We start from the raw sequence: 25,666 nt of genomic DNA, 5'->3' as shown, positions 1-25,666 counted from the left end.
TTGCTCTGGAAGGACGATACATGGCGCTCCCCACTTCAGTTGAAGTGGCATTTGTTACCTTTGCTTCAGTATTTTGGTGTAGATGCTTCTGGTGAGTAGATCTCCTTTAGAAGTTGCTTCCTGCTGTTCAACCAACTTTAACCCTGTTGTCTTCAGCATGCCTGTGTCTGGAACTGAATTTATAATCCATATAACAAAAGCCTTCATCAAATGTCCAGCGCTGCCTCTGGCTTTCAGATTTCAGATTTATTGCCAGGTACGTACCTCACAGACAACCCTGAGATTCTTTTCCCTGCGGGCCAGGAAGAATTACCACTTATTGGTAGTGCAAAAAAAACTGGACACAACGTACACATGTAAACAAACTGACTGTTCAATACAGAGAGAGAGAAAAATCAAATAAAGTGCACAAGTCAGAGTCCTTAAATGGGTCCCTGATTGAGTTTGTCGTTGAGGAGTCTGAAGGTGGAGGGGGAGCAGCTGTCCCTGAACCTGGTGGTGCGAGTCTTGTGGCACCGAGACCTCTTTCCTGATGGCAGCAGCGAGAACAGAGCGTGTGCTGAGTGGTGCGGATCCTTGATGATTGCTGCTGCTCTCCGACGGCAGCATTCCCCGTAGGTGTTCTTGATGGTGGAGAGGGTTTGGCCTGTGACGTCCTGGGCTGTGTCCACTACCTTTTGCAGGGCTTTACACTCCTGAGTATTGGTGTCCCCATACGAGACCATGATGCAGCCGGTCAGCACACTTTCCACCACACATCTGTAGAAACCTACCAGGGTTTCTGGTGTACCAAACGTCCGCAAACTCCTGAGGAAGTAGAGACGCTGACGTGCTTTCTTCATGATCCCAGGAAAGATCCACTGAGACAGTGACTCCAAAGAGCTCACTCTCTCCATCACTGATCCCCCAATGATCATTGGATCTGGTTTTCCCTTCCTGAAGTCTACAATCAGCTCCTTGGTATTGGTGGCATTGCGTTTGAGGTTGTTTTTGGTGCACCATTCAGCCAAGTTTTCAGTCTCCCTCCTGTACGCCGACCAATGCATTCACAATACTTGCAGTACCACAGCCTTCATTCTGATATCTGCCTTGTGGATCACCACATGGATCCCCCTCATAATTCCTGACCCGCTTTGGATAGCTCCACAGCCTTGCATGTTGGCAGGGACCTTCCCAGAGCAGCTGTTCCCTCTCTGGACTCCCAAATCCCACAAATAATCTGATCGCTCATGAGTAACTCCTCCAAATCTGCAAAAAAAGCAATGGTCTCGGAATGGTTTGTGTTCCATTAAGAAGGAATCAGTCGATTCCCCTGTTCCTGATGGCACATGAAGAACTGGTGAAGTCGAACCATTTTGTTTTGAAGCAGATTACAGATGTTGGAAACACATTGAATGCTTTTGCCAGGATTTCATGTGAGCTCTTTGTGGGATTGAATGATTCTCTGCCCTTGTGACCAATGAAACACCTTAACATTTGTCCATTCTGATTTGTCCACACGATCAGCTCAATAAACCATGTTAAAATTTCTCTCCAATATCTCCTTCTTTAAACAGGTTACTTCGAAATTAGGCAGTGACCAGGGGTAGAAACAGTCAGTCAACATCTTTGTCCAGACCCCAGAACAACTTTGAACACTGGTTCCCTGCAAATCCTGTGCCCCAAGCATTTTTATTTGTTCCTTCATGTATCCTCTGAATTGAATCAAACATCTTGCTCTCTCTCACTGCACTTCGATTGTTATCCCAAACAGGGAGAACACAGCTGACAGTCAGTATTCAGGCAGCCTAATGTTCATTATTAACCTTCACACCTGATGGTCCATGGAAACCAGTTGAAACGGAAGTAAAAGGCGTGGAAGTGCTTGCGAAGCAGTATGCCTTGCATTGATCTGTGCACAGAGGCAGGGGATGAAGATCCAGCTCCCGAGCTGAATCCTTGATGGTCCATGCACGTGGCCAGCTTCTCGTTGTCTCAGACTTTGGGGCAGCAACGTTCTCCCCGTATCTGCATGGGTTTTCCCCAGGGGCTACAGATTCCTCCCATCGTTCGAAACGTACTGGGGGTGTTTGGGTGTAAATGGGCACCATGGACTCATGGGCTAAAATAGCCTGTTACTGTGCTGTAGGTTTTAAATGAATTTAACATTCTTCCGACCTCTTTACTCAAAAAATGCACCAATTACAGAAAGCATTTGGTCACAAATGAACCATTCCTTCCACACTCAACACTTCCTCCTTAGGCACAACAACACTCCAACACTCAACACTCCCATCCTAGACACCACAACACCCCAACCCTCCCATCCTAGACACCAGAACATCCTAACACTCCCATTCTAGACACCAGAACACTCCAACACTCCCATCCTAGACACCAGAACACCCCAACACTCCCATCCTAGACACCAGAACACCCCAACACTCCCATACTAAACACCAGAACACCCCAACATTCCCATCCTAGACACCACAACACCCCAACCCTCCCATCCTAGACACCAGAAGACCCCAACCCTCCCATCCTAGACACCAGAACATCCCAACACTCCCATCCTAGACACCAGAACACCTCAACACTCCCATACTAAACACCAGAACACCCCAACATTCCCATCCTAGACACCACATCACCCCAACGCTCCCATTCTAGACACCACAACACTCGCATCCTAGTACTTTGATTTATGAAGGCCAATATGTCAAAAGTTCTCTTTACAACCCTATGCACCTGTGACACCAGTTTTTTTTTAATTTTTTATTTTTCACACTATAAACCACATTGATCAAGATACATATATTTTCCTTTTCAAATATGTACAGTGTCGTTTTCTCCCCCCCCTTCCCATCCCACCCTCCCTACCTCCCCTCCCATTCATTTAAAGTTCAGCCTCTAAGATACATTAAACCCGTCAAACAATGTTGTCATTCAATAAAAATAAACAAGAAGTTCCACTGAGTCAATTCTTTTCATTTCCTTCTCCTTCTGTCATTTTAGGTGGTAGATGTCCCCGGTAGGTTTTCTCTATTGTGTTTCATGTATGGCTCCCATATTTGTTCAAATATTGTAATATTATTTCTTAAACTATATGTTATTTTTTCTAGTGGAATACATTTATTCATTTCTATATACCATTGTTGTATTCTCAAGTTATCTTCTAATTTCCAGGCTGACATAATACATTTTTTTGCTACGGCTAGAGCTATCGTAACAAATCTTTTTTGTGCACCGTCCAAATCAAGTCCAAATTCTTTGTTTTTTATGTTACTTAGGAGGAAGATCTCTGGGTTTTTTGGTATATTGCTTTTTGTGATTTTATTTAATATCTGATTTAGATCTTCCCAAAATTTTTTCACTTTCTCACACGTCCAGATTGCATGAATTGTTGTTCCCGTTTCCTTTTTACAGCGAAAACATCTATCAGATACTGTTGGGTCCCATTTATTTAACTTTTGAGGTGTAATGTATAGCCTGTGTACCTGTGACACCACTTTCAGGGAATGATGTATCTGTATTCCCAGATCCCTCTGTTCCACCACACTCCTCAGTGCCCGATCATTTACTGTGTATGTCCTTTCTTGGTTTTCCCTTTCAAAATATAACACCTCACACTTGTCTGCATTAAACTCCATCTGCTATCCAAGAACTGGTCCAGAACCCTCTGCAATCTTTGAAAACCTTCGCTGTCCACAGCTTCCCCAATCTTAGTGTCATCTGCAAACTGGCTAATCCAATTTACCCCATTATCATCCAGATCATTGATAGAGATGACATACAGCAATCCGATCACTCGTCACAGGCCTCCAGTCTGAGAAGCATCATCCACTACTACTCTCTGGCTTCTACCATGCAGCCATTGTTGAATCCAGTTCACTACTTCACCATGAATACCAAGTGTCTGCACCTTCCTGACTAACCTCCCATGTGGGACCTTGTCAAAGGCCTTACTAAAGACCACGTGGATAACATTCACAACGTTTTCTTCATCAGTTCTCCTATAAGATTGGTTAAACACGACCTACCACCTGCAAAACCATGTTGACTATCCCTAACCAGTCTCTGGCTCTCCAAATCCTTGTACATTTATATGTGCTGTGAGTTCTTGCAGTGCAGGTAGTGTCTGTATTGTTCAGGACTCCATCGGGTGTGTGGGACCTGGAGAGATGATGAGTTAGTGAAAAGTACTTCACCCATGCAAGTTATTTTTCTTTAGTAAGTGGTTTAATCCACCATCTAACTACAGTAACCGTGCAGGTACTTGGGGAAATCACTCAGCAATATGAATTGATTCCCCATCTCTGTAGCACTTTATCACAGCTTGTAATTCTCTGCAAATGAAAAGATCCTAGCGTCTCTGAGAAATATGTGAAATGATCAGGTTATACACAGCGAGAATTGTGGAATGGGAAATGGGATGAAAGTTCAATTATGTTTTGTTTTGAATGTTGGCCAAGCTGGTGAGCAAACTTGATTGTTCTTTGAATTGGTCCACGGGATCCCCTACTTCAGACTGGCAAGTATGTCCATCCAAATAGGCAGCAGAATGTACCAGTCGCCAGGTTACCCACAGGAAGACTTGACTTATGGCTCAACAAGTCATTTCTTGTCACCAGTGTCTTTGAGCTTGGATATTATTGCAGACTAAGTGATGTGAAAGACCCAGCAATGTTCTCTTACATACCACGCTTTTTACCAGCAGAAAAGCATCAAACAGAGCACTGTTGTGAGCAAGACACGTGCGTGGTGTCGATTACCAGACTTCATTCTCAACTGGCCAATAAAGAAACTGGGATGTGAGAGGGGGCCGAAGACAGTGGAGGCTTCCTAATCGTGATGCAGGTTCAGATCTGGGTTCCTGATGCCTTAGGACTGGAGTTTGTGAGGCTGAGGGAGTGCTGGAGGCAAATCCACAGACTCTTGGTGACTATGGGGTAACTCTCTCTTTTGCTTCTCTTTCTCTGACTGTAAGAGGTGCTTCAGCCAATTTCTGCCCATGGTGAATCTGTCTGCCTTACAGCAAGCAAAAGCAATTTTGTCTAATATTGCCCTGTTTTTATGACATGGCAATAAATGAATCTTGAACTGTCCAAATATCTCTCATCAGAATGGGAGCATTCCCCTGAAGCACACAGTTGCTACCACAATGGAGAGAATGTCACCAAGAGAGCGGATCCGGTGGAAGCAGCAGAGTTTTACTTCAGGAACCAGAACAGGTCGAGGTCATTCAGCCGCTCGAGTCTGCTGCTGCATTCAGAGAGATCCCTTCTGTTCTGACCTCAGCTGTGCATTCACGACTAACCGCAGTGACTATCAGAACCAATTGACATCTGCCTTCAGAGACCTTCTTTGAGGAAGAGAGTTCAAGCATTCACAATGCTCTTAGAGAATAAATTTGTCTTAATGGCAGCTCCCTTTCTCAGCCGGTGACCTAATTTGAGAATTACAGATTCAGATTTCAGATTTATTGTGGGAGTACACACATGACATCACATACACCCCTGAGATTCTTTTTCCTGTGGGCCAGGAAGAATTACCACTAATTTATAGTGCAAAAAATATCTGTACACAAATAAAGAAATGTAGCCAACTGATTGTAAAATACAGAGAGGAAAGAAAATCAAACAATTGAGTTTCTTGTTGAGGAGTCTGATGGTGGAGGGGGAGCAGCTGTCCCTGAACTTGGTGGTGGGAGGAAATTTCCAGCAAGGGGAAACACCTCTCTACACCCAGCCTCTCAAGATCACCCAGGAAACCTCCTTGCCTTCAAGCAGTGGCTCTCACTCTTCCCAACACCAGTGGATATAGGCACAGTCTGTCTGGACCTTCCCCAAAGGCAACATCCCATTCCCATTAAAGGTCATTTACCTCCTCACCCTTTGGAAACCAATCACATTTTTCCACGATACTCTATTTGTCCCTTCCCTTCAATATCGCTCACGCTTCCTTACATCCTCTGTCAACGTGAAAGTCTGCAGACACCGTGATTGAAGTAAAAACACGACGCTGGAGAAACCCAACAGGTCAAACAGTGTCCTTTATGTAGCAAAGATAAAGATACAGAATCAATGTTTCGGGCTTGAGCCCTTCATCAAGATATAATTTCTGAAATATCTCCTTATTTCCTCTTTGCAATTTGTTTCCCACACTAACTTAGCAAGGTCTCCTTTATCCAGGTACTTGACGTCACTTGTAAATCATTGAGGACCTTCATCTGATCCACATGGCACATCATGCACTTCATCTTGAGAGACAGATGAAGATCCTTTTATGCCTAGCCTCTCTTTCCTGTCACCCATCTCCTCACCTCTCCATTTCTAGAGATCTAAGTACAGTACACCCTCTGCTCCCCCTGTATCCATGTTATCTATTCATAGAACAACATTAGATTGGTTAAACATGATTTCCCTCTCACAAAGCCATGTTGACTTTGCCTGATTGAATTTCACCAGGCACTTTGCTATAATGTCTTTCATAAAAGCTGATATTTTCCCCATAGGGAAAGTTTAAAAATTGGCCTGAAGTTTCTCACTATCTCCCTTTTTTGAATAGAAGAACCACATTTGCTATCTTCAAGTCAAATAAAATCTTCCACATATCTCGAGTTTCTGGAAAGTGCATCAATGTCCTTGTCCTGGGTAAACTTGTACCTCTCACTTTGTTCGTTTTAGAGCTACCGAAAGAAAATAGACACACACACCGAGAGCGCTTCAGTTTATACAAATCTTTATTACAAATTCTAAAGCTGATATCAAACTACAATATGCAAGCCCTTCCCAATTATACTTATCAACGCCTGGACTGGTCCCAACTGCTGAAGCGAGGCAACGACCGCACACTTGTAGTTGGTTGTCGGGGCGCCGGTAGCAGCTGCTCCACCTCCCCCAACCGGGACGTTGGCTGAACTCTAGAAGTAGTTCTTCTTGCTGAGAGATGTTGCCACCTCTCGGAGAGTCTCAAACTTCAGCAGTGGGACCATGGCTTATATTACCCAAAATCTGCTTACCCAAGCACCTATTCCCAGCACAGTAAGAAAGATAAGCGAGGAAGCTAGCATGCTAGGCTTCTATCGAATAACGTAATTTTCATCTTATCACTTTGAATACAATGGTTTATTTCGCATCAAGGCTAGGCCTCTGAAGGTCTGTGACCAAAACAAGCAGGAAGATTAAATGTTCTTGGTACACAGATGTCCTTTCGTCAGATAACAGCATCTCTGGCCCCTCGGTGGAATTTAGCTTATGTCTGCTGATTCTAAAAACAAGCAGGTTCTCAGCCTTGAAGATGTAAAGGCTGCAAAAGTAAAAAACACGGTTTAACTCTTCCATTACAGTCCTCCCCATCCATTTTTCAGTCCAGAGGATCAGGTCCATCTGGAGACCTGTTGTAGCCCCTCTGATCTGTCAGGAGTTTGTAGATTGGGTAATGAATATGCAACCTCAAGCCTCCAGCAGATTTTTCAGCCAACCTCTTTCTACGGTGACACCATCACCTGCCCACACTGAACTCCCCATAGTCGTTCACCTGTCCAATGTGCCTCCAGCTTGCTGTTTGCTCTGTTTCCTGGCCTGCTGGTATCTGGACCCAGACCCATTCTCAAAGGAGAACCAGCTTTGCAGATTGGACTGTGACCTTGAGATGTGACTTCTCTCCAGATCACCTGGAACCAATGCTCACCGTCCCAACCTTTGGTGACCCTAGTGTGGATTGTGGAGGGTCATGTGACATCTCCATCTGGAACCTCGTCAGAAGTAGCATCACCTGTCAATCAAGGTTGGACTCCGCCCACCCATTAATGCACATCTGACCATTGGTCCCTTAAATCACCTCGAGCCTCCAACTTACTGTACTCTAAAGGCTACCATGTGCGGTAGTTCTTCCTCTTTTACTCTTCAGTCCTGAGACAAACCCTGCTCAACTCCAGATCACAAACTGTGGACAATGCTGGAGGAGTCATTGATAAGGTGTAGACCACACAGGGATTGGGGCTGTTAAATAGCATTGGAGGCGTGTTCATGTTAGACCAGGAATGATGGGTAGCAATTGTAATCCTTGGTGTTATAAGTCTGTACATGTAACAGAGTTAAATGGGTTTTAATCATTTCTATATTTGTGAATTTTATCTCACTGAGTTACTCTATTTACTGTTATTTTAATAATGTTTCCAGTGGGAATGAGTTTGCACATCTCTTGTGCACCTCCTAAGCCCTCCCCCCCCCCTCTTCCTGTCCCTCACACTGCTGTTACCTTGGTAAGGGTAAGTGGGGGAGAAGATTGCTACTGGGCCATTTTAAATGTTTTCCTTGGAAAATGAATTGGTTTTGTCATCAATCTTAAGATGTATTGTTCAATACTAATATTATTATACTCTACAGTGGTTTTATATTGTTTTAACCATTAATGTAAGTTTTATGGATGTTTTTATCTTACTGGTGTTTTGACTTCATTACTATGTGCTGGTCATGTGATCGATGTAGCTTTGCTGAGATTTCACTGTATAAATTCTGTTATTTTGCATCCTCAGGAGCAAAGGGGTTAAAGAGGAAGAAAATGCAGAAGATAATGATGGTTGTGTTAGTTTGTCTTCTAAAGGTACAGAATTTCCTTGTTAGATGTATGATTCTCGCAAGTTAATTTTTCTATGCAGTTTTTAACTCACCCACCAGGTGCCACTGTTTTCACCTTGTAAATATAGTTCTTTTCAAATAGTTTGAAAATATTTTAAAATGCAAAATGTTTTCCTGGGCAAACCTTGAAAACTCTCAGCAAATACCATGTACAGTGAGTTGAGTACATATTGAAATGTTAAAATAAAGTTTAGGTGTGTAGTTGGGGAAAAGGATGGATGGGATGGTCACTGCTGTCACCTTGCAAAGGGAGCAATGGGGTAAAAGAGGAAGAAAACCCAGAAGACAATGGTGGTTGTATTATTTTGTCTTCTAAAGGGAGCGAATTAATGCAGGAAAACAATTCCATGAGTCTATGCCCTATGCAAACCCATTACATACACAGTTGCTAGTATCGGTAGTGTTAAGTCCGATGTGACTGATTATACTGTTGTGTGATTAAGAGTACTAGTGTCCATTATCCCTGCTGTGATCCCCACAGGTAATTTAATAAGGACCCTTCTTGTATCCACCATGTGTCCAGACTCATTGCTCTTTGAACTCTTTCCCTTCCCACACAACAGTGACCTCCCCTATTCCTGCTTTAGGCCAAGTAGGGGAGGGAGGGTGCCACAGCCTTCCAGTGTTTCTCCACAGGGTTCCACTGCCCACCCATCCTGCCCAGTGCTGCCTGGTGCAAGCCTATTCTCTATCGAGTGGGGCTGAGGCAGTCTTCACATGGAAGACCCTAAGAGGTCTGTATCCACAATGGCAATGCTCACATCTGGCACCTGGGCACTGAGGGCTGCGGGGACTGTGTAAGCAATGGATGAGAGCTGGACCCTCCACACCCTCCCCCTCTTGGCTAGAAGGGGGAGCCTTGAAGAGAACCATGCAGGTCCACAGGGGTGAGCTATGGGAAGGTGTTGGCGGAGGTTCCATAGACTTGAATGCCCCTGAGTGAAGCATTGTTGCTGTTGTGCCAGATTCTGTGCATACATGTTAATGAAGACCTACTGGACCAGAATATATCATTTAATATTTTATCAGGGGTAACATTGCTGCTTTCTACAACAATTTTCCCTTAATTTCTGCATGTTAATCTTTGGCTTTAATTTAACCATCATCCAGCTGGTCTCCAGAATGATAAAGGACTGTATTAGCAGAAATGAACGCAGCCAGAGCGGCTGATAATCGACTAGTCTGCCCCGACGGCCAGAGAAATTTTCAACCACTGGATTGCTTGGTTCGATTACTACATGGTTCAAAATAACGTGGTCAATGAAGTGATACAGTGGGGCCACCTGAACTCTCTGCTGGGTGAGGTTCCTTTCGCCGTAACGCAAGGAGCTACCACTCTGGCTATAGCCCGGGAACGTCTGACTGCTATGCAGCGCCACAGAATGTGGTGCTTGCTCGACCCCAGTTGCTGACTAGATGCCAGAAACCCAGGGAAAGTGATGGTGCTTATGCACTGGCCCTCGATGCGCTGGCAAACGAATATGATGTCGGGGCAGTCAATGTGCAACAACACCGCAATGCCTTGAAGCTGGATGCTTTTTTTCAACGGGATTGACTCCAGTTACATCTGACAGAGGCTGCTGGAGACGAAGTCCTTATCCTACGACCGGGCGTCACTCTAGCCAAAACACTGAGAAGTGCCATGCGGTCCAGTGAAATGCTAGAAACTGAAAAGGAAACATCCAGGAGGTGTTCATTCTATTCAGTCTTTATTGTGTACTGCAACAAATCAAACACCTCATGAACGTATGTTTGCCTTTCCTAGGAAATCAGGAACTGTGATGGACTGGCCAGCCTGTTTATCTGAACCTGGAACCGTGCTGCTGAAGAGCCACGTTCGGGCGCGTAAAACAGGCCCCCAGTTCAGCTACTGCATATTAACCTAACTACGCTCATGTCAAATTCCCAAATGGGAGTACTAAGAGATCTGGCCTTGCCTGGTTCGCCCCTTCCTCACACCCCTACTCAGAGTGAGCCTGAGAGGTTGAACTTACCCCCCCAGCCTGTGACTCCTAGTAAGCTTTCAGGTGGCCATGCTGAGGCTCCACTGCCTCACTCTGGCAATTCTGGAGCGGGTCCAGAAGTCAGTCCTTCCCACACTACAGACCCAGGACCTGTACCAGTTCCCAAGGTTGCAAAGGAGCCACCTGTTTTGAGACGAAGCACCAGAATTCGTAAACAACCTGATAGGCTTACAAATTCATAAAACATCTCATTATATTTCGATTGTTTGCTAGATACTGGTGTATATTGGCTGTTAGAGTATTCTCAAGACCAAACCTGGTATCCATGTATTTCTTGCTTCAGTCTTTCCTTGCACATGTCCTTTTGATTTTAACCCTTCTTCTGCCGGGGGAGACTGTAGTGAATGTCTGCCAAGCTGCCTGTCTCCCCTCTGGCGAGCCTTGCCGTACTAACATTGGCTGTGCAAGCGGCCTGGCAGAGGCAGAACCAGTGGAACTGCAGGGAACCACTGCTCCTGGCAAGGACAAGCTGATGGAGAATTGGCTCTATCCACAATTCACCCGACAGCAGGCAAGGGCTTCCAAAGGACGGAGGATGGAAACGAGGGTGTCCTGACTGAGTTCCCAATACCTCGCAGGCCTTGACCCCCTCCCTCCTCCCGGAAACAAGGACAAATCCCAGCCTTCCTCTCCCAAGCGCAAGCTCCTGCCGTTCTGGGAACCTCAAGGGTGTGTGATGAGCATTTGAACCTTGGCCTGTTTGCCCTGCCCCTCCTCTGTGGCTCCGCAGCTTACTCCGAAATGATCACAATCAGGGGAGGATGACTTGTTGTATCACTGTTATAATTGGAAAACACTTCACTTCAAGATCCCACAAACACCAGGGTCATTACACTGGACAATGCAGATTTCACTTCCTGAACATTTTTGGGTGCATTTTATGAATTTTGGGGCAGCTGATCACGAAAATCACCTTAAAATATTCCTATAGGTACCATTTTTTAGACAAAACTTAATTTTGTGAATTCCTGTCATATATTAAGTCTACTTCAAGCAGACGAAACTGTGAAGTGCAACAAGTCATTGAAAAATCATTTTCTGCCTTCGCACTTGGACTCCTTCCCTGCTGATCTTGGTGCCGTCAGTGACGAACATGGTGAAAGGTTTCACCAGGACATTGCAATTGTGGACAAATGGTATCAGGGCAACTGAAATCCATCATCGCTGGCCGACTGTTGTTGGACACTGACATGAGAGGCATCAGATGCTGAGTACAAACGAAAATCAGTGGCTGAACATTTTTAAGTCGGTTGAACTAACGCAACGTGTCAGTATTGTTATCCGATTATACACGCTAAATTCAATCAAAGTTAATTTAATGTTTCTCCCACTTCCTACTTGATACAGCAAATCTGAAATTATCTTTCTGTTCAGCTTGAAATTGTCTATCACAATCCCCAATGTCTTTTCTGGAAGCCAAGCTTTTGAAAAGATTTGTTGTCCAGTGTAATCCACTGTTGGACTATTCTGAAATCCCCAGGGTTTGGCATCTGGATCAGCAGCTGATATTTGCTGTGAGCAGTTGACCATGACCCTGAGCCGCTCAAGTAAGTGCCCTGCTGGTGGACCAGACTGATCCTGAACGCTACAGTTCTGTTGTTGAGCAGCAAGGGAGGAGAAGGCCTTGAACAAGACACTGAGGGGATCACTTCCAGTGTAGAAGCCAGTTTTGCAAATCTTGAAGTAAAATTGGATTGACTGCAGGGTTTCAGATGTAGCACCAATGATCCGGATTCATTGGTCTTTTCTCCTCAACGCTGAGATGGAGGCAGGGACCACCTGGATGTCAGGATCTCACAAATGCCCTCAGTTCCAAAGTGTGCCCTTCCATGATCTGGAGCCTGTTCTCCACAATCCTTAAATACTGCAGTAAAACACAAAAGCTTGGTTGTAGTAAAAACACAGCGCTGGAGAAACTCAGCAGGTTACACGGTATCCTTTATGTAGTGAAGATAAAGATACAGAACCAACGTTTCGGGCTTGAGCCCTTCGTGAAGATGTGAGCAAAATGGTGGGGGGAAGGGGCATGGTCCTTGGAATGGCCCACCATCAGCACCATCGTCTTCAGACTAATTGGAGACATGGATCTGAGGACATGGCATCACAGCTTTTGAGTGATAGGAGTGAAGGTGCCGTTTTTGATGAGGCAATCTTGGTCAGAGCCAGCTGACAGATGATGCAGCAGCTCTTGTCAAACAAGATGGAGAGATCGCCAACACTCAGCGACCCGCGAAGAACCAAAGTCTCCATATGCTGCAGATCAGAAATAGTTCTTTGAACAGGAAACACACCGTCGCCTTTCCTTTCTCGGGCTGTTGAATGATGAAATGCTGGCCTTGGGAAAAGAAATAATGTAAACACTGACTGTCTTCAACAGAAAAATCTTTAAAATCAGTCACCTAAAATGGGATTCTGACAGCAGTGCGTCTGAAGGCAATTTATTCCATGCTCACATCAGTTATTGCCTGCCAAGAACATACCTGCTTCTTCTAAATTAAGGAATCAATTGTCAGTCTCATTCATCTTCTGGATGTACAACTCTCTAAGGGGTACAGTCAATGAGCAAGTGACTATCCCCAGAACACAGTCCCTGAGGAGTTGACTGTCTCTGGGGTAAAGCCTCTGAGGGGGTGACCCTTCCCAGGGTTCAAACCCACTTCCTCAACATATCCTCACGTTAGGAAGGCACAACAGTGACTGCACTTGCTGAGAAGACTGGAAAGGCTACTGGCCACCGGTCAACCTTCTACAGGAGTTCCATCGAGAGCATCCTGGCCGGCTGCACCACAGTGTGGTCCGGTTGCGGATCAGAGGTCAATCCACAGGACCATAAGAGCCAGCAGAGCGAATCATTGAAGCCTCCCCCACCCCTTCATCAAGATGATTTAACGGGATCGTTGTCTGAAGAGGGCGTGTAAAATCACTGAGGGCCCCTTCCACCCCGCACACAGCACCTTTCAGCTCCTCCCGTCGGGGATCAGAGCCAGCACCACCAGGCTGAGGAAGAGCTTCTTCCCGCGGGCAGTGAGAATAATGAACGACCAAAGGATCTTCTTGCACTCTCCCTCTGAGACTCTCACATACACAAAACAATATTTATTTATTATTCACATATGTGAATACTCGTTTAAACAGACTTGTTTGTCTGTGTGTTCTGTCTGGTTGTGTGTCTGCGTGTTTTGCACCATGGATCAGAGAACGCTGTTTCGTCGTCGGGTTGCACTTGTTCAATCAGATGACCATAAACTTGACAACTTCCTTCCCCACCTGAAGCAGAGACTGAAGTCTCCACGTTGACCTCCTAGAATAAAGCTGATTATCCGTGGCCCCAAGGGTCTCCTTGAGAAGAGAAGGCCCAAGGTATGTGCACCTGCCCTGCACTGCCTTTGTTTCAGCTACAAAAGACATGAGCTGAAATTTGATGCTGGCTGCCCAGAGAGCATTGAAATGCCAATTTCTCTCTGTGTGCTGATTTGTTCCTGCATCCACCCATCAGTAGAAGAAATTTTAATCAGGTTACAGAATGATTGCATGCAGCTGTTTGCTCAACATGGAACCTGTGGAGCAGCAGGTATAATGAGGGTTGACCTAGTACTGAGGTAGACATAGTGGGAGGTGGCAAGAATAATCCCCTCCTGCAGATCAAGGAGAAATGATTTGCCAGGTGGATCATCCGTTAGCCACTGGTCCTTCTCATGTTGTTCAGCAACAAGCCACAAGTTTCCCACAGAACCTCTCTAGTCGTCCCTCCCATCCTGCACCTTTTCACTTGGAATATGAGGCATTGAACAGCTTCTCTCCATTGGAAGTGACATTAAAGTGCAACTCATGCTTTGGGATCTCACATTCTGCCTTTGTTCTGGTGTCTAAGGAGGAGTGTTGGAGTGTTGTGTGTAGGATGGGAGTGTTGGGATGTTCTGGTGTCTAGGATGTAAGTGTTGGAGTGTTCTGGTGTCTAGGATGGGGGTGTTGGGGTATTCTGGTGTCTTGGATGGGTGTGTTGGGGTGTTCTGGTGTAGAGGATGTGTGGGTTGTGGTGTTATGGTGTCTAAGATGGGAGTGTTGGGGAGTTCTGGTGTCGAGGATGGGCGTGTTAGGGTGTTGTGGTGTCTAGGATTGGTGTGTTGGGGTGTTGTGGTGTCTAGGATGGTAGTGTTGGGGTGTTGTGTTGTCGAGGATGGGAGTGTTGAGGTGTTCTGGTGTCTGGCATGGGAGTGTTGAGTGTTGGAGTGTTGTTGTGCCTAAGGAGGAAGTGTTGAGTGTGGAAGGAATGGTTCATTTGTGACCAAATGCTTTCTGTAATTGGTGCATTTTTTGAGTAAAGAGGTCGGAAGAATGTTAAATTCATTTAAAACCTACAGCACAGTAACAGGCTATTTTAGCCCATGAGTCCATGGTGCCCATTTACACCCAAACACCCCCAGTACGTTTCGAACGATGGGAGGAATCTGTAGCCCCTGGGGAAAACCCATGCAGATACGGGGAGAACGTTGCTGCCCCAAAGTCTGAGACAACGAGAAGCTGGCCACGTGCATGGACCATCAAGGATTCAGCTCGGGAGCTGGATCTTCATCCCCTGCCTCTGTGCACAGATCAATGCAAGGCATACTGCTTCGCAAGCACTTCCACGCCTTTTACTTCCGTTTCAACTGGTTTCCATGGACCATCAGGTGTGAAGGTTAATAATGAACATTAGGCTGCCTGAATACTGACTGTCAGCTGTGTTCTCCCTGTTTGGGATAACAATCGAAGTGCAGTGAGAGAGAGCAAGATGTTTGATTCAATTCAGAGGATACATGAAGGAACAAATAAAAATGCTTGGGGCACAGGATTTGCAGGGAACCAGTGTTCAAAGTTGTTCTGGGGTCTGGACAAAGATGTTGACTGACTGTTTCTACCCCTGGTCACTGCCTAATTTCGAAGTAACCTGTTTAAAGAAGGAGATATTGGAGAGAAATTTTAACATGGTTTATTGAGCTGATCGTGTGGACAAATCAGAATGGACAAATGTTAAGGTGTTTCATTGGTCACAAGGGCAGAGAATCATTCAATCCCACAAAGAGCTCACATGAAATCCTGGCAAAAGCATTCAATGTGTTTCCAACATCTGTAATCTGCTTCAAAACAAAATGGTTCGACTTCACCAGTTCTTCATGTGCCATCAGGAACAGGGGAATCGACTGATTCCTTCTTAATGGAACACAAACCATTCCGAGACCATTGCTTTTTTTGCAGATTTGGAGGAGTTACTCATGAGCGATCAGATTATTTGTGGGATTTGGGAGTCCAGAGAGGGAACAGCTGCTCTGGGAAGGTCCCTGCCAACATGCAAGGCTGTGGAGCTATCCAAAGCGGGTCAGGAATTATGAGGGGGATCCATGTGGTGATCCACAAGGCAGATATCAGAATGAAGGCTGTGGTACTGCAAGTATTGTGAATGCATCGGTCGGCGTACAGGAGGGAGACTGAAAACTTGGCTGAATGGTGCACCAAAAACAACCTCAAACGCAATGCCACCAATACCAAGGAGCTGATTGTAGACTTCAGGAAGGGAAAACCAGATCCAATGATCATTGGGGGATCAGTGATGGAGAGAGTGAGCTCTTTGGAGTCACTGTCTCAGTGGATCTTTCCTGGCATCATGAAGAAAGCACGTCAGCGTCTCTACTTCCTCAGGAGTTTGCGGACGTTTGGTACACCAGAAACCCTGGCAAGTTTCTACAGATGTTTGGTGGAAAGTGTGCTGACCGGCTGCATCATGGTCTCGTATGGGGACACCAATACTCAGGAGTGTAAAGCCCTGCAAAAGGTAGTGGACACAGTCCAGGACGTCACAGGCCAAACCCTCTCCACCATCAAGAACACCTACGGGGAATGCTGCCATCAGAGAGCAGCAGCAATCATCAAGGATCCGCACCACTCAGCACACGCTCTTCTCGCTGCTGCCATCAGGGAAGAGGTCTCGGTGCCACAAGACTCGCACCACCAGGTTCAGGAACAGCTGCTCCCCCTCCACCTTCAGACTCCTCAGCGACAAACTCAATCAGGGACCCATTTAAGGACTCTGACTTGTGCACTTTATTTGATTTTTTTCTCTCTCTGTATTGCACAGTCAGTTTGTTTACATGTGGACATTGTGTACAAATTTTCCCCCACTACCAATAAGTGGTAATTCTGCCTGGCCCGCAGGGAAAAGAATCTCAGGGTTGTCTGTGAGGTACGTATCTGGCAAAAAATCTGAAATCTGAAAGCCAGAGGCAGCGCTGGACATTTGATGAAGGCTTTTGTTATATGGATTATAAATTCAGTTCCAGACACAGGCATGCTGAAGACAACAGGGTTAAAGTTGGTTGAACAGCAGGAAGCAACTTCTAAAGGAGATCTACTCACCAGAAGCATCTACTCCAAAATACTGAAGCAAAGGTAACAAATGCCACTTCAACTGAAGTGGGGAGTGCCATGTAACGTCCTTCCAGAGCAAGGGAGCAGTCTTGAGTCTCAAAGCGACCAATATGTTGTGTGCTCTCGATGGCACCACAAGGTTACAGGGGAAACTGTCTGGAGATCTATCACAGGTAGTGAACCCAAGAATTCAAATGAGCCCCCCTGTGAATTTCATCGTAATAGACAAAAATGATGTCATTCACCTACTGGGAAATATCACAGAGAGCAGATAGGACTGATAATGCAACAATAATGAAGACGGCAATTAGATTTTAACATCACCTAAGTGGTGCAATCACAGACACACAGTCCAATTTATGTTTGGCCTGACCCTGTTGATGGATGAAGCCCAGGGCAGATAAGTCACTGTAGGAATGGTTGGGGAAATAGATACATAATTCCCTGAAAGTGGCATCGCAGGTGGACAGGGTTGTAAAGAGAGCTTTTTGGCATATTGGCCATCATAAATCAAAGTATTGAGTACAGGAGTTGGGATGTGATGGTAAAGTTGTACGAGAAATTGGTGAGGCCAAATTTGGAGTATTGTGTGCAGTTTTGGTCACCGAACTACAGGAAAGATATCAAAAAGATTGAAAGAGTTCAAAGAAGATTTATTGGGATTTTGCCCAGACTTCAGGAACTGAGTTACAGGGGAAGATTAAATAGGTTAGAGCTTTGTTTCCTGGAGTGTAGAAGAATGAGGGGAGATTTGATATTTAAAATTATGAGGGAGTTAGACAGAGTAAATATAGGTCGGCTTTTTCCACTGAGGGTAAGTGAGATACAAACCAGAGGACGTAGGTTAAGAGTGAAAGGGGAAAAGTTAAAGGGCAACTTCTTCACACATCGAGTGGTGCGTGTGTGGAATGAGCTTCCAGTGAAGTGGTGAATGCAGGCTTAATTTTAACATTTAAAAAGTATTTGGACAGGTACGTGGATGGGAGAGGTATGGAGGGCTATGGACTGGGTGCAGGACAGTGGGACAAGGCAGAATAATAGTTTGGCACAGACCAGAACAGCTGAAGGGCTTGTTTCTGTGCTGTTATGTTCTATAGTTCTATGGGAGATGAAATGGTTGGCTACTGGAAGCCCGCAGACAGAGTGTGGGTACCCTGCAAAATGGTCACCCAATTTGTGTTTGGTGTCTCTGATGTGGAGGCCACACTGGTAGATTTGGTTGTATAATGTGCAGATGAGGTTCTGCCTCACCTAATGTAAATGGGTTTGCAAGCACTCTGTGGGCCGAAGGGCCGACTTCCATGCTTTTGGTCTCCATTTCTCGACAGCTGTCCAGGGATTGAGCAGAGAGAGTGCAATGCTGATGCGAGAGCTGACCTTAATTTGACACCCCCTTGTTTCCTCGGCCACTGGCTTACCACGGCGCCATCGTTTAGCACACCCAGCGTGTTACCCTGATGTCCTGGACAATGCTTATCATAAACATCACTAAATGAATTATTAGCTCATTTTCAAACAGCCATGTGTGGGAGACCCGCTCTTTCTGCTCGAATGACTTCATTTGCAATCAAATGCTCACTGATGGCCTGAGACTACGAAAGTCCTTTGGGAAACCATCATCCTTCTTTATTGCAGGGGTTATATCTTCGCTGCATCACATGAATCCCACCTTCCCCTCACTCCTATGGCAGCTGTTTCCTGCTGTCTTCTGGGGTAAGACCAGCCTGTGTCAGTGTGACTGCATCTCACAGCCCCGTCTACAGTGGGAGGCCGCTGCACAGTCTCAAGAGGCTGAGTCCGGTAATTGCACAGATGAGGTAACATTGGAGCCTGCGAAAGGTGAAATAATTCACATCCTGAGCTTGAGAAGTAATAATAAGCTCACCAGCCCTGTAATTTGACTGAGAGACACTTACAGTATTTTCTCCAGGAATAAAGGCTTTGAGTTTGTTTTCCTATGTAAACAGTATGTCCAAGATTCATGAAGATTTCTTTCTGATTAGCCAATCACTGGAAATGACTGACTTTTTCCACAATGACCAACATTACAACTTGGAGGTGCCGTGTAAGGAAGATGGAGCATAAAGTAGATAAATGGGAGATACCCCACTTGAGTGATTAAGTTAGATTGGCAAATGTTACTTAAAGGATTAACTGTAGAAAGGCAATGGCAAGCATTTAAGGATCACCCGGATGAAATACAGTGTTTGTTCATCCCGGTTTGGAAAAAGAATAACTCAAGGAGGGTAGTACATCCTTGGATAACAAGGGAAATCAGGGAGTGTATCAAGTGTAAAGAGGAAGCGTATAGACTAACCATGAAAGACAGAATACCAGAGGATTGGGAGAAATTCAGAGTTCGACAGAGGAAGACAAAGGGATTAATCAGGAAAGGCAAAAGAGATCATGAGAGAAAGTTGGCAGGGAACATAAAAATGACTGCACAAATGTGGGTCCCTTGCAGTCAGAAACAGGTGAATTGGTCATGGCAGGACATGACAGACCAATTAAATAACTACTTTTGTTCGGTCTTCACTAGGGAAAATATGAATAATCTTCAGGAAATAATAGGGGATCATGGGGCTAATGTGACGGAAGGACTGGGGAAAATAAGTGTAAGTTATGAGGTTGTGTTGGATAAATTGAAGGGATTAAAGGCAGATAAGTCCCCAGGGCCAGATGGTCTGCATCCCAGAGTGCTAAAGGAAGTAGCCCATGAAATAGTGGATGAATTGTTGATCATTTTTCAAAACTCTTTAGATTCTGGAGTAGTTCCTGAGGACTGGAGGGTGGCTAATGTAACTCCACTTTATAAAAAGGGAGAGAAAGAGAAATCAGGGAATTATAGACTGGTTAGCTTGACATCGGTAGTGGGGAAAAAGTCAGTTATTAAAGATGTGATTGGGGCACATCTGGAAAGTGGTGAATTCATTGGTCAGAGCCATCATGGTTTTATGAAGGGAAAATCGTATCTGACTAATCTTATTGAATTTTTTGAGGATGTAACTAATAGAGTGGATAAGGGAGAACCAATGGATGTGGTTTACCTGGATTTTCAGAAGGCTTTTGATAAGGTCCTACACAGGAGATTACTATACAAACTTCTTTCTTTGGCTCGGCTTCGCGGACGAAGATTTATGGAGGGGTAATGTCCATGTCAGCTGCAGGCTCGTTTGTGGCGGACAAGTCCGATGCGGGACAGGTAGACACGGTTGCAGCGGTTGCAGGGGAAAATTGGTGGGATAGGGTTGGGCGTTGGGTTTTTCCTCCTTTGTCTTTTGTCAGTGAGGTGGGCTCTGCGGTCTTCTTCAAAGGAAGTTGCTGCCCGCCGAACTGTGAGGCGCCAAGATGCACGGTTTGAGGCGATATCAGCCCACTGGCGGTGGTCAATGTGGCAGGCACCAAGAGATTTCTTTAGGCAGTCCTTGTACCTCTTCTTTGGTGCACCTCTTTCACGGTGGCCAGTGGAGAGCTCGCCATATAACACGATCTTGGGAAGGCGATGGACCTCCATTCTGGAGACGTGACCTGCCCAGAGCAGTTGGATCTTCAGCAGCGTGGATTCGATGCTGTCGGCCTCAGCCATCTCGAGTACTTCGATGTTAGGGTTGAAGTCGCTCCATTGAATGTTGAGGATGGAGCGGAGACAACGCTGGTGGAAGCGTTCTAGGAGCCGTAGGTGGTGCCGGTAGAGGACCCATGATTCGGAGCCGAACAGGAGTGTGGGTATGACAACAGCTCTGTATACGCTAATCTTTGTGAGGTTTTTCAGTTGGTTGTTTTTCCAGACTCTTTTGTGTAGTCTTCCAAAGGTGCTATTTGCCGTTGTCGATCCTTGCATCCGATGAAATGGTGCAGCCGAGATAGGTAAACTGGTTGACCATTTTGAGTTTTGTGTGCCCGATGGAGATGTGGGGGGGCTGGTCGTCATGGTGGGGAGCTGGCTGATGGAGGACCTCAGTTTTCTTCAGACTGACTTCCAGGCCAAACATTTTGGCAGTTTCCGCAAAACAGGACGTCAAGCGCTGAAGACCTGGCTCTGAATGAATGAATGAAGACACACGGTATAGTGGATATGGTATTGAGGTGGATGCAGAATTGGTTGACAGATAGGAAGCAAAGAGTGAGAATAAACGGGTACTTTTCGGAATGGCAGTCAGTTACTAGTGGGGTACCCCAAGGCTCAGTGCGAGGACCCCAGTTATTTACAGTATATATTAATGATTTAGATGAGGACATAGAAATCAGAATTTCCAAGTTTGGAGACGACACGAAGCTGGGTGGCATTGTAAGCTGTGAAGAGGCTGTTAAGAGAGTGCAGGGTGACTTGGACAGGTTGGGTGAGTGGGCAAATGCATGGCAGATGCAATATAATGTGGATAAGTGTGTGGTTATCCACTTTGGAGGAAAGAATGGGAGGGGTGAGTACTATCTTAATGGTATCCAATTAGGAAAAGGGGAGATGCAAAGAGACCTGGGTGTCACTGTGCATCAGTCATTAAAAGTGGGCAGGCAGGTGCAGCAAGCAGTAAAAAAGGTGAATGGTATGTTTGATTTCTTATCAAGAGGATTCGAGTACAGGAACAGAGAGGTATTGATGCAGTTGTACAGGGCCTTGGTGAGACCTCACCTGGAGTATTGTGTTCAGGTTTGGTCTCCTTATCTGAGGAAGGACATCATTGCAACGGAGAGAATGCAGAAAAGGTTGACCAGATTGAGACCAGGGATGGCGGGACTTGCATATGAAGAAAGGCTAGAACGACTGGGCTTGGACTCACTGGAGTTTGGACGATTAAGAGGAGATTTAATAGAAACGTTCAAAATTCTTAAGGGATTTGACAGGCTAGATGCAGGAAGATTGTTCCCAATGTTGAGCAAGTCTAGAACCAGGGGTTCACAGTTTAAGGATAAATGGGAAGTCCTTTAGGACTGAGATGAGGAAGAATTTTTTCACTCCGAGGGTGGTGAATTTATGGAATTCTCTGCCACAGGAAGTGATTGAAGCCGGTTCCACAGCTATATTTAAGAGAAAGTTAGATTTAGTACTTGTGACTAGGGGGATCAGGGGGTATGGAGAGAGAGCTGGAACAGGGTACTGAGTGGATGATCAGCCATGATCAAAATGAATGGTGGTGTAGGCTTGAAGGGCCAAATGGCCTACTTCTACACGTATTTTCTATGTTCTATGTTTGGGTGGCAATAACGGGTGAGAAATTAGGAATAGGGAAGGTGCAACAAGATGGGGGGGGTTGTTGGTGGGGGTCATGAGTCAGTGAATGGTGGGACACAGGTACAGCAGGTGGTAAAGACCTGGGGGTCACAGGGCATCAGTCAGTGAAGGGTGGGGACACAGGTACAGCAGGTGGTGAAGAAAGCACCATTGTGAGAGATTTTAAATATAAAAGCAGGGAGATCACATGGTCAGCCATAATCCTATTGAATGGTTGTGCAGTCATGGCGGGCTGAATGGCCTTTCTGCATCTATTTTCTCTGATATTCTTTGGGTTATTTGATGTGAAGTGATTCCATTCAAAACGTGGGCAGGAGGAGACAGTGAGTTGAAGGCTCAGTCATGTGAATTAGAGAGAATTGGGAAAGGTCATATGGAAATTCATAGTTTGTTTTATCATTTGGAGCCTCCTCTGTTGGAAAGAATTTAATTTAATTCTTGGAACTAGACAAGAGCAACAATTCACCATAAAACTGCTCATTATGTTGCAGGACAATACAAGTACATGATCCTGGAAAGCTCCAAAATCCGGCAAGTGGGGACGGTGGTTGGGAGGCCAAGGGACCGGTGGTTGGGGGAAGCGGCCGAGGGACCAGCAGTTGGGGGAGGCGGCCGGGCGACTGGAAGGGGGTGGGGGTGGATACGGCAGTACAATTCGGGTGGGCTTTCCGAAATTCGGAACACACAGTCCACCAAGGGTTCTGGATAAAGAATTATGTACCTATTAGAACATTGGGAATGAACCTCATGTTCGATTAAAAGAAAGACTGGTGGGTTAAGACAATGGAAGCTGCTGGTGCTATGGATGATGGGGATGGTTGTCCTCGGCTACACAGCAGGATATTGGTCAGGCAGAGCAGTGGACGATGAAATTTAATCCCAACAAGTAGGAGGTACTTTGGGAAGTTAGATCAAGGACTTGTATCGAAAATGGTAAGGTGCTGACAAATGGGCACAGAGATTCAAGTCTATTGTTCCTTGAAAGTGGCATTACAGGTCAATAGGATGGTTGGTGATGAAGAAATGTGTAAAAACACTTGGAGGAGCTTGGCCCATCTTGCAGTGCCAATTGGAAATAAAGATATTTTACCGTCATTTCGGGCTGAGCTCTTCTTCTTCTTCAGTGAAGGACAGGAAGGTGTAAAAATAAAATGAAGACTGGCTGGGGAAGGGGTCCAGACCAACAAAGGGTGTTCATTAGATGTGGTAAGAGGAGAGGTGAGAATTGATTTTGGCTCGTGAAAGGAGGTAGAGGGAAAGGGGAAGACAGAGGGACAGAAGCTGGGGGGAAAACGATGGGGAAAGAAGGAACATGGCACATTTTTTGAAAAAAATAATGTGGACATACAGCACGGTAACAGGCCCTTTTGGCCCACAAGTCCATGCCACCCAATTAGACCAAAATAACCTACAACCCCTGATACAATTTGAATGCCGCATCCAGGGAAAACCCATGCAGACACAGGGAGAAGGTACAAACTCCTGACAGACAGCTCAGGATTCGAGCCCCGGTCCCAATCGCTGGTGCTGTAACAGTGTTGTGCTAACCTTACCCTCAGAGATTACCACATGGAGCATAACATTTGGTTGTTACATTGCAAGTTTACAAGATGCTGGTTAGACTGTGCTTGGAGTACTCCATCCACATTGTAAAAACAGGTGTGATTGCAGATTGGAGAGTGCAGATGAGATTCTCAGGACTAGAGGACTGGAGTCATGGGAGAGAATGATAGGCTGAGCTTGTTTTCTCTGAAGTGCAGGCAATGGAGGGCCATAGTTAGGACAGATATCAGCATTTTTCTCCCCTGGTTACGATTGTCACCTCTTCCCTTCCCTGTCTCGAAGTGGGCAGAAAGGACAGTGTGTTTTAAAGGGAATTTTGGAGGGATATTTTATGCAGAGAGTACTCGATATCTTGAACTTGCTACCAGAGGAGGGAGGGAGTCTGATACAGTCATTCTGGTTAAGAGAATTGTGGACAGATATTTAAACAGGCCACTCCTGTTCGGCTCCGAATCATGGGTCCTCTACCGGCACCACCTACGGCTCCTAGAATGCTTCCACCAGCGTTGTCTCCGCTCCATCCTCAACATCCATTGGAGCGCTTTCATCCCTAACGTTGAAGTACTCGAGATGGCAGAGGTCGACAGCATCGAGTCCATGCTGCTGAAGATCCAGCTGCGCTGGATGGGTCACGTCTCCAGAATGGAGGACCATCGCCTTCCCAAGATCGTGTTATATGGCGAGCTCTCCACTGGCCACCGTGACAGAGGTGCACCAAAGAAAAGGTACAAGGACTGCCTAAAGAAATCTCTTGGTGCCTGCCACATTGACCACCGCCAGTGGGCTGATAACGCCTCAAACCGTGCATCTTGGCGCCTCACAGTTCGGCGGGCAGCAACCTCCTTTGAAGAAGACCACAGAGCCCACCTCACTGACAAAAGACAAAGGAGGAAAAACCCAACACCCAACCCCAACCAATCAATTTTCCCCTGCAACCGCTGCAACCGTGTCTGCCTGTCCCGCATCGGACTTGTCAGCCACAAACGAGCCTGCAGCTGACGTGGACTTTTTACCCCCTCCATAAATCTTCGTCCGCGAAGCCAAGCCAAAGAAAGAAGCATGGAAAGATGCAGACCCACTGTGAGCAATTGGGATTTCTGTCGATGGTCAATTCCAGTGATGGGCTGAATGTCCTCTGTCTGCTATCCCACTTGGACTCGGTAAGGTTAACTTTTAACAGGAGCTCATGTTTTCTCTGATGTTAATTTAGTGACCTTTCTACGATTGTCACCTCTTCCCTTCCCTGTCTCGAATCTACGTATCAGTAAATCTCCAATTAGCATGTCAGTTACCATCTCTAATTCATTACTGCAATTAATTAAGCACAATTTATTTCTACACGTTCCAATGTGGCTTCTGAGATATATTTTTTAAAAGTCTGACACCTTAAACTGTGCAAGTCAGGCTGAGAGTGGGGGTTGGTGAGGAGACATTGTAGATCAGTGCAGGGACCATTCAACTGGACCATCTTCTCACCGTCTGACTTGGTCACTATCTCCTTCCATCAAAAATGTACCAGCAGGTTGCGTGAAGATTGTGGGAACAGCAGGGAGTGTTGGAAAGTTCTGCTGAGAAATGGTCCGCCCCTGATGGCATGGCAGACATTTTGTTGTTGTACACTAAAGATTTATCAGTTGCAGTTTTGCATCACCAGGGTTTTAGGGTGGTCCCTCTGCCCACCATTTAACAGGACTGTTTCTCCCGCCAGCCCTGAGCCTTTCTTGATCTAATTCCACCTTGTCGCAAGTCCTCCATACTCTAGGGAGGAAGGTTCCTCTCATCGCACTAACATAACCCCTTCATTATCGAAGCAGCCCAACATT

General features: G+C 45.7%; 1 protein-coding gene across 1 annotated transcript in view; it reads left to right on the top strand.

The window, feature by feature from the left end:
• The first annotated feature begins 8,519 nt into the window (after window positions 1-8,519).
• LOC138745403 (leucine-rich repeat and immunoglobulin-like domain-containing nogo receptor-interacting protein 1) overlaps window positions 8,520-25,666 on the top strand; it is a 157,802-nt gene continuing 140,655 nt past the window's right edge. The window contains exon 1 of the mRNA XM_069902400.1: window positions 8,520-8,589. The gene's annotated coding sequence lies outside the window, so the exon portion shown is untranslated. The remainder of the gene's footprint in view (window positions 8,590-25,666) is intronic.

Source organism: Narcine bancroftii, chromosome 11, assembly GCF_036971445.1.
Source record: "Narcine bancroftii isolate sNarBan1 chromosome 11, sNarBan1.hap1, whole genome shotgun sequence".
Classification (NCBI taxonomy): domain Eukaryota; kingdom Metazoa; phylum Chordata; class Chondrichthyes; order Torpediniformes; family Narcinidae; genus Narcine; species Narcine bancroftii.
This window is presented reverse-complemented; position numbering and strand designations above follow the sequence as displayed.